This window comes from Ascidia mentula, chromosome 7 (assembly GCF_947561715.1).
Source record: "Ascidia mentula chromosome 7, kaAscMent1.1, whole genome shotgun sequence".
NCBI lineage: Eukaryota > Metazoa > Chordata > Ascidiacea > Phlebobranchia > Ascidiidae > Ascidia > Ascidia mentula.
In genome coordinates, this window is record NC_138572.1 from 8397779 (window position 1) to 8409832 (window position 12054).

Genomic DNA, 12054 nt, shown 5'->3' on the forward strand with positions numbered 1-12054 from the left:
AGTTCAATCAAGCACTTGCTCTTTCGTGCTCCATCAGAGTGTACAAGAATCTTCAGCATTATACAAGGTAGTAGGCCTGGTAGGTACTGTCGCACAGGATATCACAGGTTCGAACCCTGGCTTGGGTACAATGCCCTTTTCACGTAAACCGATGCAATGTAACATATCGTTCATCTGCATCCAGGCAAGGAAAACGGATTCCACAGGGGATGTGATCTTGTTGTGGTTTAATTAGGGTTATGAATTCATATATTCTGTAGCTTGAACGAGCATGCAAAACCACCAGAAGAAAGTAAGATCTTACGAAGAATTATTCATTATATTTGCAATCCCATAAAATAATGATTTTTTCCATTGGAAAAAATGTTTCGGCAAAAGCGCATGAAATTCAAACATGAGAGCTTAGTGAAAAACGAGACAGGAGCACTCCCTTTTATATTTCTCTTTCCATCTGACAATTGGACGGACTAACATTTTGCATCTTGCGTTCGAGTTTAGCAATTTATTTTTCTATTCTTCGTTGCAAATAGAAAAACATGGCCATAAAGGGAACGTTCGTGATAAAAATTATTCGACATGCCTCAAAGTACATAGTTTTAATTTATTTTCTTGTTGTAAATGTTTATGCAACAGCAATTGCAGCCACAACAGAGACTGCGCGTGAGGCTAATTCACTAATTACACGACGTTGCATTCCTCGCGTCAACATCACATAATCACGTGACCGCATTACGTGGCAAACAGTGATTTAAACTGAAAGTCCTCATTTGTTTGTGGCTCGCGTGGATGAAGTGTGGAATTTGTTTTCTCTTAGAGAGCACCGAAGGTGTACACAGAAATGCTCAGGGTTCTGTCAATTGTTACGCAAGGTAAGTGGAAGTCATAAGGCACTTTGGGTCATAAGATAAATACTAAATAATGTAAAAGGAAAGAAAATTATGTTGAAAAAATTTACACGAACTAAGAGAAGAGAAACGTCCGCACAGTTTCCAGCAGTGCTACAACTAAAGGTACCTTTTATACTGCTTAATACTGCTCTTCTGGCAAACTTTATTGTATTTACGTTTCTCGACGTTTCGGCTATTATGCAACAGCCTTTATCATGCATAATAGCCGAAACGTCGAGAAACGTAAATACAATAAAGTTTGGCAGAAGAGCAGTATTAAGCAATAAAATATGCCTGGCAGCATCAGTAACAATGTACCTTTTATATCACCGGTTAATATGTGTTATTTACGTTACGCGTTCTACATTAGTGATTAACCCTTCAGGTGGTTGTAGTTAGGATAAATACTAATACACCCTAACACCTTCAAACCCAGTGTTTATAAGTTTATAAGCACTATATATCTATATATAGAAACTACACGATATGCGCAATTACTCCCATTTTGCTATTTTTTTGCACAACAGAACAAAATCAATCCTTTTCACTTTGCTGTGTTAGAGGCAATATTTTCGATATTTTCATGGTGAGGGGATGAAATCTAAAAATGTTGGCAGCAAAGCGGATGAGAACAAAGGAACATTGGTAAGGTACGTGGAGCTTAAAAACTATGAAATTTAGGCTTCATACGGTTAGTGTGTTATTTAAGTCGTTATTTAAAATTTTCTTATACATTGGATGAAATCACAGACCTAAGTTTAACCATTTTTTCGTACCGCTAGATGGCGTATACAAAGCGTATATTCGACGAGTTCTTTTAAAGAATTTTTTACCATATCTTTGTGCAAACATTTGCAGTACTGCAGATTGTTATATAAAGTTAACTGTTTCTGAAGTTCACGGGTTTTTGCACAATATGCAACACCAAACTTTAAACAGTTTGTGCATGTAAGTTAATTTTGATGATTGTTCCTCTTTGCTTAAATTGAAAAAGAAAAACTCCCCGTTACCACAACAACGCTCTTAATCCAAATAAAAGTCAATTTAGTGTATAGCACGTTTTGTGTGAGAAATTTACAAATAAAGTTATTGTTTTTTGTTTCACTGTTTCGGAGGCAAAATTCAAATATTTTCATGCGAAGGAGATGGAACAAAGTGCTAGATTATGGAAAAATAAAAAAAACACAGGGAACTGATCTAACAAGCTTAAAAGCGCGTTAAGTGAAATTTTATGCGTGTTCGAAACCAAGTGAAATTTTTAGTTGGTCGGTGCATTATTTGAACGTTTCAGTAAAATTTTCTGATACATCAGATAAAATCAATATGACATCCAACAGAAATTTCGGACCACATTTGGATTGGCATTTAACTTTCTGTTAAACTTGTTTTTTGTACCGCTAGATGGCGCACACAAACAGTTTTATTGATAAAATCTTTCAACAAATCTTTCACCACAACTATGTGCTTTTGATGCATTCATACGAAAAGGTATATTAGAATACCACCAAATCATTAACGAATCCCTGCAATACTGCCATTTCAAAGACCTACAGAGTAGAGGGCATGAAGATTTAAAAAAAATTTGTATAGATTACCTTAAGCTAATAAAAGCCATACAAACAAAACTGGAAACCAGTTACGACGTAGAAATAGATAGAACTGTGGCGACCGAACTGTAGTGTTCGCCTGTGCATTGAAGCGTGCTATTGCCTTTTTCCCGTGTCGCGATTGCGCCTTATATACTCGTGTTTTTTTGTGTTGCTCGCACCTTTCTAACTCTCGCAATAAAGCATCAACCGCTTTACTGGTGACCCCGACGTGATGCGGCATCAAACCCTTGTTCAGCAAAGTTGACGCGGTGAGGAACTTCCCTATGCCGACCACCATCAAAGGTTTACAGGAGTTTTCAGGGATGGACAATTTCTACCACAGGTTCGTGCCCAATATTGCCGGCAAACCTAAACAACTGGTGTGGTCGGTCGACCTGCAGAGGGCTTTCGAAAAGGCTAAAGACGCTCTCGCCTTTTACGATTTAACCCGCTTCAGAGACTACGTCGATGAAAAGTTTTATTCCGCAAAACAAGTTACTAATATTCGCAAAAAATTTAAAAAAAACGAAGAAAGCAGCAAACTAAATGGGCAATCTGCACCCAATCGACCCTAAAGGAAGCCCGATGGTAGTCGCTATATATATAAATAATTTTAAATGCACCCTGGAAACGAAATTGAGATCTTTTCAAATTAATTTAAATTTGCGGGCATTGGTAATGAATGACGTTGTTTTGGCTTCGGACTGGGTGACACGGATGAATGTGTTTTTTTTGTGGACACAAAACGGAAACAATTTATCATATGTTTTGTATGTGTGTTAAAATTTTTGGGAAAATGTAAGTGCATGACTAGATGCTAAATTAATGGCAAAAATTGTTATCACCGATCAACTTAAACTTTTTGGTACAGAAAAAACGAACCGGGAAAAACTAATTAAATTGATTTTACTAATAGCAAGATTTTGTGTATATAAATGTAAAGCGGCCAAAGTGCAACCCGGTTTTATATTGTTCCGTCGACAAGCAAAGCAAGTTAATTAGTTTTTCCCGGTTCGTATTTTCGTCGACAAGCTAGGGTAGCACAAGAAAAAACTGCACTACGAACTAATAAAGTAAACGAATTCAAACTGAAATGGAATAATTCGTATTTTTAATGTTGAATTTTGTGTTTTAGAGTACGTTTCTTGAGCTCTTGCTTTGTCGTTGTTGCGGTTCTTTCGGGTGTAAATAAATTTAATAAAAAAAAACAAAAAAACGTGCAGACATTTATACTACCGTCGCAAATGTCATTGTCAGAACACCTGTTACTTTCGGACCAAATGTCGAACTTCTGATTGATGAACCTAAAGCGCAACACCATTCTGTAAACTCAAATCAAAAAACACTCGCTACACCATGCTGTGGCCCAGGTTAGTAAATAATAATTATTCTATGGAAATACGTTGTGCTGTTTGAAGTATTCAGCTGATATGCAAAGATGGTTATCATTACAAAAAATAAAAACTACAATGTTAACTGAACGCGACTTGTCGAAACCCAAATTAAATTTATTTTACTTCTAAAACAAACTTATTTCTTTATATTTCATTGTCTAACGGGCAAGATTTGAATCGGGTACCCTGAAGAACCTGGAAGTTAAAAACTGGATACATTTGTTCTGGTGACGTAGCCAATACTGTTTTAGCAAAAGAGAAAATGAAAAAGCTTGCTTAACACTAAAATATATGTCAATTTTGAAACATATTGGTTATTTTGAATTGCAAAATGAAACTTTCAAATTTGCAAGCCCCCCCCCCCAAGTTTACGTCAATGGTGCGTTTGTTTTATTTCGTTTATTTCGTTTATTTTTAGAATCTCCAGCCTTGAGTGGAAAAAGTTTGCATACAGAATCGGACCCTACGTCTCACTACCAATCTGATCAGTTTTTTTTTAGGTTTTTTTCACTTAGCGGTATTATTACGTCACGTTATAGTGCAGAGATCGGGACTGTTTTACGAACTTTTTGGGAAGATTTGCCAATTTATAAATTAATGACGCCACGTAGGTCTCTCCATTCGAAAGTGTATAAAAATACCGAAAGGTTAAGGCATGGGGTAGGATAGTGCACTGTTCCGCACATTTCTGGCCTAAATTGAATTCTTTAACAAATCATTTTGTGCATTCCAAGGGTTCCAGACAATAAAAAAGGGAGTGCCGGCAATTCTGGGTGGAACACATGTGATGTAAACGGTTGATAAAAGATTTTATTTGTTCATGGTGAAGATTTGAGTGTTATTGTGACGAAAATTAACTGAATGTTTTCAATAAAATCTGCAATCACGGAATGCGATGGATGTCACGTAATTTGCGGAGAGTCCGGATGTGTCAAGGTCCATGGGTATTTGGGAAACGAAGTAATCGTGAAGGTAGATTGCTAACTGAACTGAGGGAATTTACTTGATTTTGATATACAGCGAGTGCTTGATTGACAAATGATGAAGTCCTCTAACCGTAACATTAAGCGATATACCCCGCTGGACAAACCCAATACATCCCACTTATTCCAAAACAAACTGTTACGCTTTGTACCAAAAACAATAGGGATCTGCTAAGTTGTGTCCGTTGGCATCATTATTTAAAAGCAAAATGGAGCTAAAGGTCGCAAAACAGTGGCCATAAATCTGTAGCTCAATTCCTCGCCAGTTGTTTCGTTATTTCAGTCTTGGCAATGTTTAGGGCTGAAGGTGATTTGCTCGTTAAATGTTGGGGGTGAGATTAGAATATCAGGACGTCAACATTCGTAACAAATGCGAGTTTGTGATCCTAACTATGTTTTAGTCGGAACCCTGGTGAAGACATTATCTGTGCAAATCCTTTTAGTTTGAAAGCTAAAGGGAAATTACTACTCTGGGTCGTCATCACCAGCGTTGGTGCAGAGGTTAGCGCCCTCAGTTCTCAATCCACTGCGCTATAGTTCGAATCCCGGTGAAGGCCAAATTGTCGCCTTTCACTTTTGGGAAAACGTCTGCAATCAGAAAGCCAAAAGAGCAATTAGTTCTTCGAAGTATCGTCACCAGCCGTGGTGTAGAGGTTACCGCCCCCCTCTATTGATGCTCTGCACCACAGTTCGAACCCCGGTAAAGTTAATACTTCTTTCCCGGTAACCGTTAATACACTTCGGGTTCGGACTTATCCCACTCTAACTAAATTCACGCTGGTGTCACCTCTCCGTGTGTGTGCCTGTCACGGATGGGTAAAAGTAATTCGGTAATTATCTCTCTCACCCCTGTTAACTCACTGAAATCAGGCTAAGGACCGCGGCCAGGTAGCCCTGCGTTTAGTCAGGCTAAGAAGTCCCCGCTTCTGAGTTGGCCACCGAGGTCCGAAAACACACCTTATGCTCCATCAGGGAGCGCCCCACCAGGGGGCAAGTGTCCCATCAGGGGGCATAGGCAGGTGGCCAACTCAGAAGCGGGCGCACCAGGAGATTAGTCAGCTAATGATTTTTCAAAATATAAGAAAAATTTGTGTATGTCCCCTTGCTTTTTCTGGATAATTTGTTTAGGTCGGGTTAGGGTTTTGCTTACCATTAACTATGCTGGATCGGGACATAGTGAAGGTGAGAGTAAGTTCGATTGCTACTGGGGGAATCATGGCCTTTTGATATTATGGTTTGTTACTGGGACTTACTGCATTTACCATTTAACACTTCTGGGTTATGTCGGGACTTAATTACTGGAGGTTAGGCTATGATAATTACTGACCGGGACTTACTTTAGGGGATTATTATGTAAGTGTTAACATATATATCGCTCGTGGTTTATTACCGGGTATTACTGTTACGGGGACTGGATATATCAGTAGTCATTTTTGGGTTATGCCCGAGGTTTTTTAATGGTTAGACTGAGATGTGACAATTATTCACAGGGACTATCGTCAATATTTCAGGATTTATTACCGTGCCTTTTATGAAGGGTGGGTTGAGATATTTATCGGGACAGACCTCCATATTAAGAAGGATCGCCAGTAAGTGTTTATCGGTTAATGGGAATAGTTCGAACCCGACGTGACTTAACGGTTATGGGGAAAGTTACCTTTACCGGGGTTCGAACTCGGGTGCAGAGCATTACATGAAAGTGACTCTAACCTCTACACCACAACTGGCGACGGTTTGCTCCGTCTTTAAGTTGACCTTATCCTTAAATCAACTTTAGGTGAAACCTCTGCAATTATAAAGCTTTAAGAGCAACTACGTCTTCAAACTACCGTCACCAGCCGTGGTGTAGAGGTTAGAGTCCGTATCTAATGATGCTCTGCACCACAGTTCGAACCCCGGGTAAGATGGACTTGTCCCGATAATTTGAGGTAAAACTTCTGCAATCAGAATGCTAAAAGGGCAATTAGTTCTTTGTGCCATCGTCACCAGCCGTGGTGTAGAGGTTGCAATTCCTATGTCGAAATGCTATGCATCACGGTTCGATCCCAGGTGAATATGTGCTGGTCCCAAATATTTTTTAAGTAAAACCCCTGTAATAAGACCGCTATGAGGGCAATTAATTCATCAAACAATCGTCATCGGCCGTGTTTAAGAGGTTAACGCGCCCTCTCTATATACTCTGCACCACTGTTCGAACCAAGGTAAAGAAGTAGTTGTCCCAATTACTTTTAGGTAAAACCTCTGCAGTCGGAAAGCTAAAAGGAGAATTAGTTTGTCAAACAATCGTCGCCAGTGGTGGTGTAGAGGTTACAATTCCCATCTCAAAATGCTATGCACCACAGTTCGAACCCCGGTTTAGGGGTGGTTGTCTCAATTATTTTTAGGCAAAACCTCGGCAACAAGAAAGCTAAAAGGGCAATTAGATCTACAAACTATCGTCACCAGCAGTGGTGTAGAGGTTAACGCCCCCCTCTATTGATGCACTGCACCACAGTTCGAACCCCGGTAAAGTTAATACTTCTTTCCCGGTAACCGTTAATTCACTTCGGGTTCGGACTTATCCCACTCTAACCAAATTCACGCTGGTGTCACCTCTCCGTGTGTGTGCCTGTCACGGATGGGTAAAAGTAATTCGGTAATTATCTCTCTCACCCCTGCTAACTCACTGAAATCAGGCTAAGGACCGCGGCCAGGTAGCCCTGCGTTTAGTCAGGCTAAGAAGTCCCCGCTTCTGAGTTGGCCACCGAGGTCCGAAAACACACCTTATGCTCCATCAGGGAGCGCCCCACCAGGGGGGCAAGTGTCCCAACAGGGGGCATAGGCAGGTGGCCAACTCAGAAGCGGGCGCACGAGGAGATTAGTCAGCTAATGATTTTTCAAAATTTAAGAAAAATTTGTGTAAGTCCCCTTGCTTTTTCTGGATATTTTGTTTAGGTCGGGTTAGGGTTTTGCTTACCATTAACGATACTGGATCGGGACATAGTGAAGGCGAGAGTAAGTTCGATTGCTCCTGGGGGAATCATGGCCTTTTTCTATTATGGTTTGTTACTGGGACTTACTGCATTTACCATTTAACACTTCTGGGTTATGTCGGGACTTACTGGAGATTAGACTATGATAATTACTGACCGGGACTTACTTTAGGGGATTATTATGTAAGTGTTAACATATATATCGCTCGTGGTTTATTACCGGGTATTACTGTTACGGGGACTGGATATATCAGTAGTCATTTTTAACAATTTTTGGGTTATGCCCGAGGCTTTCTAATGGTTAGACTGAGATGTGACAATTATTCACAGGGATTTTCGTTAATATTTCAGGATTTGTTAAAGTGCCTTTCATGAAGGGTGGGTTGAGATATTTATCGGGACAGACCTCCACATTAAGGAGGATCGCCAGTGAATGTTTATCGGTGAATGGGAATAGTTCGAACCCGACGTGACGATTACGGGGAAAGCTATCTTTACCGGGGTTCGAACTCGGGTGCAGAGCATTACATGAAAGTGACTCTAACCTCTATACCACAACTGGCGACGGTTTGCATCGTCTTTAAGTTGACCTTATTCTTAAATCAATTTTAGGTGAAACCTCTGCAATAATAAAGCTTTAAGAGCAACTACGTATTCAAACTGCAGTCACCAGCCGTGGTGTAGAGGTTAGTGCCCCCAGCTAATGATGCTCTGCACCACAGTTCGAACCCCGGGTAAGATGGACTTGTCCCGATAATTTTAAGTATCGTCAACAGCGTGGTGTAGAGGTTAACGTTGCAATATCTTAATGCTCTGCACCACAGTTCAATCCCCGCTAAGGATGGAATTATCTCAATTCTTTTCAGGTAAAACATTTGCAATTAGAAAGCTAAAAGGGCAATTAGTTCTGTCAAATACCGTCACCAGCCGTGGTGTTGAGGTTATCGTTGCAATATCTTAATGCTCTGCACCACAGTTCAAACCCCGGAAAAGATAAAGTTATTAGAAATGTTTTTGGTAAAAAATCTGCAATTAGAAAGCTTGAAGGGAAATTAGTTCTTCGATCTATCGTCACCAGCCGTGGTATGGAGGTTAACGCTGCAATGTCTCAATGCGGTACACGACAGTTCAAACCCTGCTAAGGATGGATTTATCACAAATGTTTTAGGTGAAACATCTGTAATTAGAAAGCTAAAAGGGCAATAAGGCAATTATTACGGGACTTACTGCACTCGACATGTTACTATTTCCCATTGACTTCTGGATTACGCCTAGCGGTAGAGGGAGACTTAGTTGCAATTATCATCAAGCTGGACGAGACATATGTTATGCTCGTAGTTAATAAAGTTTTGTTACCGATTCTTGTTGTCAGGTACATCGAGGTACAATGCTTCTTTGTTATTCTCCATGCCTCCATACCAGGGAGGATCGGCAGTAAGCTTTCGCCCGTGAAAGGAAATTTTAGTTCAAAGCCAAGTGACTTAACGTTTATGGGGAAAGTTACCTTCGCCGGGGTTCGAACTCGGGTGCAGGGCATTACATGTTAGTGAATCTATCCTCTGCACCATAACGGGCGACGGTTTGTTTCAGTTTCCTCGCATGTTCATGGTTGTTTCTAAAGAAAACTAAATGCCATGTATCGAAGCAGATTTTTCACCAAGCATGTGAACATTTGTGTCTGGTTCGACTTAAACAAGTTCAATATCAGGTCGGAAGGTTATTGCTAAAATACGATTTTGTATCTGAAATTTCAATTTAAGATTATTGTCAATGCTTGGGCCCGAATCAACAGCTCAATAACACGCATGGTAACCAAGCAGTGCGATTATTTGCTCACAGTTTAATTATTATCTAAAGCCGTGTGGTTTGGATTCAACCGAAGACCCCTTGCGTATATTGTACTACGCAGATAGGTCTTATAACCACTACACGAGATTTGTGTATCAAATCGGATCTTTGTCACCAAGTGGGTGCTCATTTCAAAACCAACATCATATAGAGTGCACAAGTGTGTAGAATTCGTGCAAGACAAAACTAGCATCACGGATTCGTCTGGATTAACATAGGTATACTGTATATCAACAATAAATGATTGCATTTTTTTTGTGTGTTCGTGCAATTTTTTGCGAAAGCGAACATCAACACAATGTTAAATCGATGCAAAATGAACATCAAATAGAACGGCCTGTGTCCGAATAAAGTCGAAAAGAAAAATGTCTGAAAAAATAATCTTATAATTGCTTACACTTGTTTTTTGACGAACAATCAATATGGATTCCACCTGTACATAAAAATTAATGAACCAATTAAAGCAGAAACAAACAAACATGAATGATTTTGCTATTCGTAAACTATTAAATGAACATCAGTTGCAAGTTGTATACGGACACTGAAGATGACACGTACGTCATCATAGAGAAAGACGAGGTCGCAGGGTTTCATAATCACATAAACAATATCGAACCTTCTATCAAGTTCACCAGAGAAACACAACACGGCCATAGTCTATCATTTTTGCACGTAAACGTCACTGCAAACCGGACGGGAAACTTACCACCTCCATTTTTTACAAGCCTACACACACTAACCGCTACTTACAATATACCTCACACCATCCGAAACATCAAAAACTCACTGTGGCCAGAACCTAATATAACAGAACGATTACACATATTGCCGATCCACACACTCGGAGGGTTGAACGCAAACACATTCGGAACGTCCTAAAACTAAACAAATTTCCCACTAACCTAAATCTCACATCCCACACACACAACAAACCCACACAAACATATACACAGCCTTCACTCCCATACCATATGTACAGGGAGTACAGGGAGATCAACTTTGGTTGTCCAGCGTGGGTCCTTCCCAGGCTTCTAGACGCATTTGCAAGATTTTCGATCGCTCCTAAAATCATGTAAGCTTAGGCACAGTGAACCGGAACACCGCCCATTGAACTCACTTATAGCTGACACATGTGACAGTATGCAGAAACGCGGAACACAGTTCGGGCTGTTGCAAGGAAAGACAACCATGCCTATATAACCCAAGCAATAAACGTAACACTCGGGGAATGGCACCTTTTCCAACACCAAGCAAGCAAAGTATAAGATGCAGACTATATAGTTACACGGGCAAAGCAGCATTAAAAGCGTTTTGTTTTAAATTTATGTAACATTTTTTTTTACTACACTGCATTGGGCACCATGAAACATTCCCAAATGTAACTCTGATATACTAAAAGATTATATCAATAGATAATGTTCTCCTGTTTCATGTTACCAGAACTCACCGAAACCAAAGGTAAGTAAAGTTACCTCCGGAGAAACATGTCCTCCCAGCTTGACGAAATTATGCTTCCAACTAATTTCAACGTGAACACTGATTAAATCAAGCAACAGAACAAAAACCTTTTTTCTTTTTGTCTCAACCTATCAAAAAGCTTGATGTGGATCCCGTTTCTTCGAACATGCAAAGAACCAATCCGAAGGTAGTTTGCAACAAAAAAATAATCATGCCTGATATTTTCTCGCTTAATTTAAATGAATCAAACAAGTTAGAAAAAAACGAAAGAAAGAACTTTGAGTTATGCCTCCGGAACTACTTGATTGCCAAACCTAAAAAGATTGCAACAATCGCTTGAGGTTCAAATTGATTAAAACACAGAGTCGTACAGCTCGTCATTTGTGCACGCATGCCAAATTTGATACGCCAATGGAATGCGGGCAGATTTTGATAACGCATAACCGTTTTAGTTGTGAGAGCCGAATTAAATTGTTTTCTGAATTAAATTGTGAGGGGCGACAACTGTTACTGCGGAATTTAAAAATAAAGTGTTTCTGTTCATTGTAGTTTAAATGCCCGACTTGCTTTTATTTTATGTGGTTGTTGTTGTCGTCCGTCTGCCTACCATAACTCTGCCATCAAGGCAATGTATTTTGCAGGTAACAACTAGAACGTTGTACGACATGGAACATAATAATCCATTTCCACGTGTTTGTGACTGATATCGATGTTAAATGACGTCACCACGCGAGCCTCATCTACGATCTGTGACGCCAGTCTGGCTAGCTCCATATAACTGTGGAGCTGGACTAACCACGTCATTTATTAAAATGATAATGGCATAAGTTTTTGCCGAAACATTTAGAGTAAATAACTCCAATATTATGAAAGCGACAAAAACCGAACTTTCATACAAAAAAGTCGGACTCCAAATAAAAAGC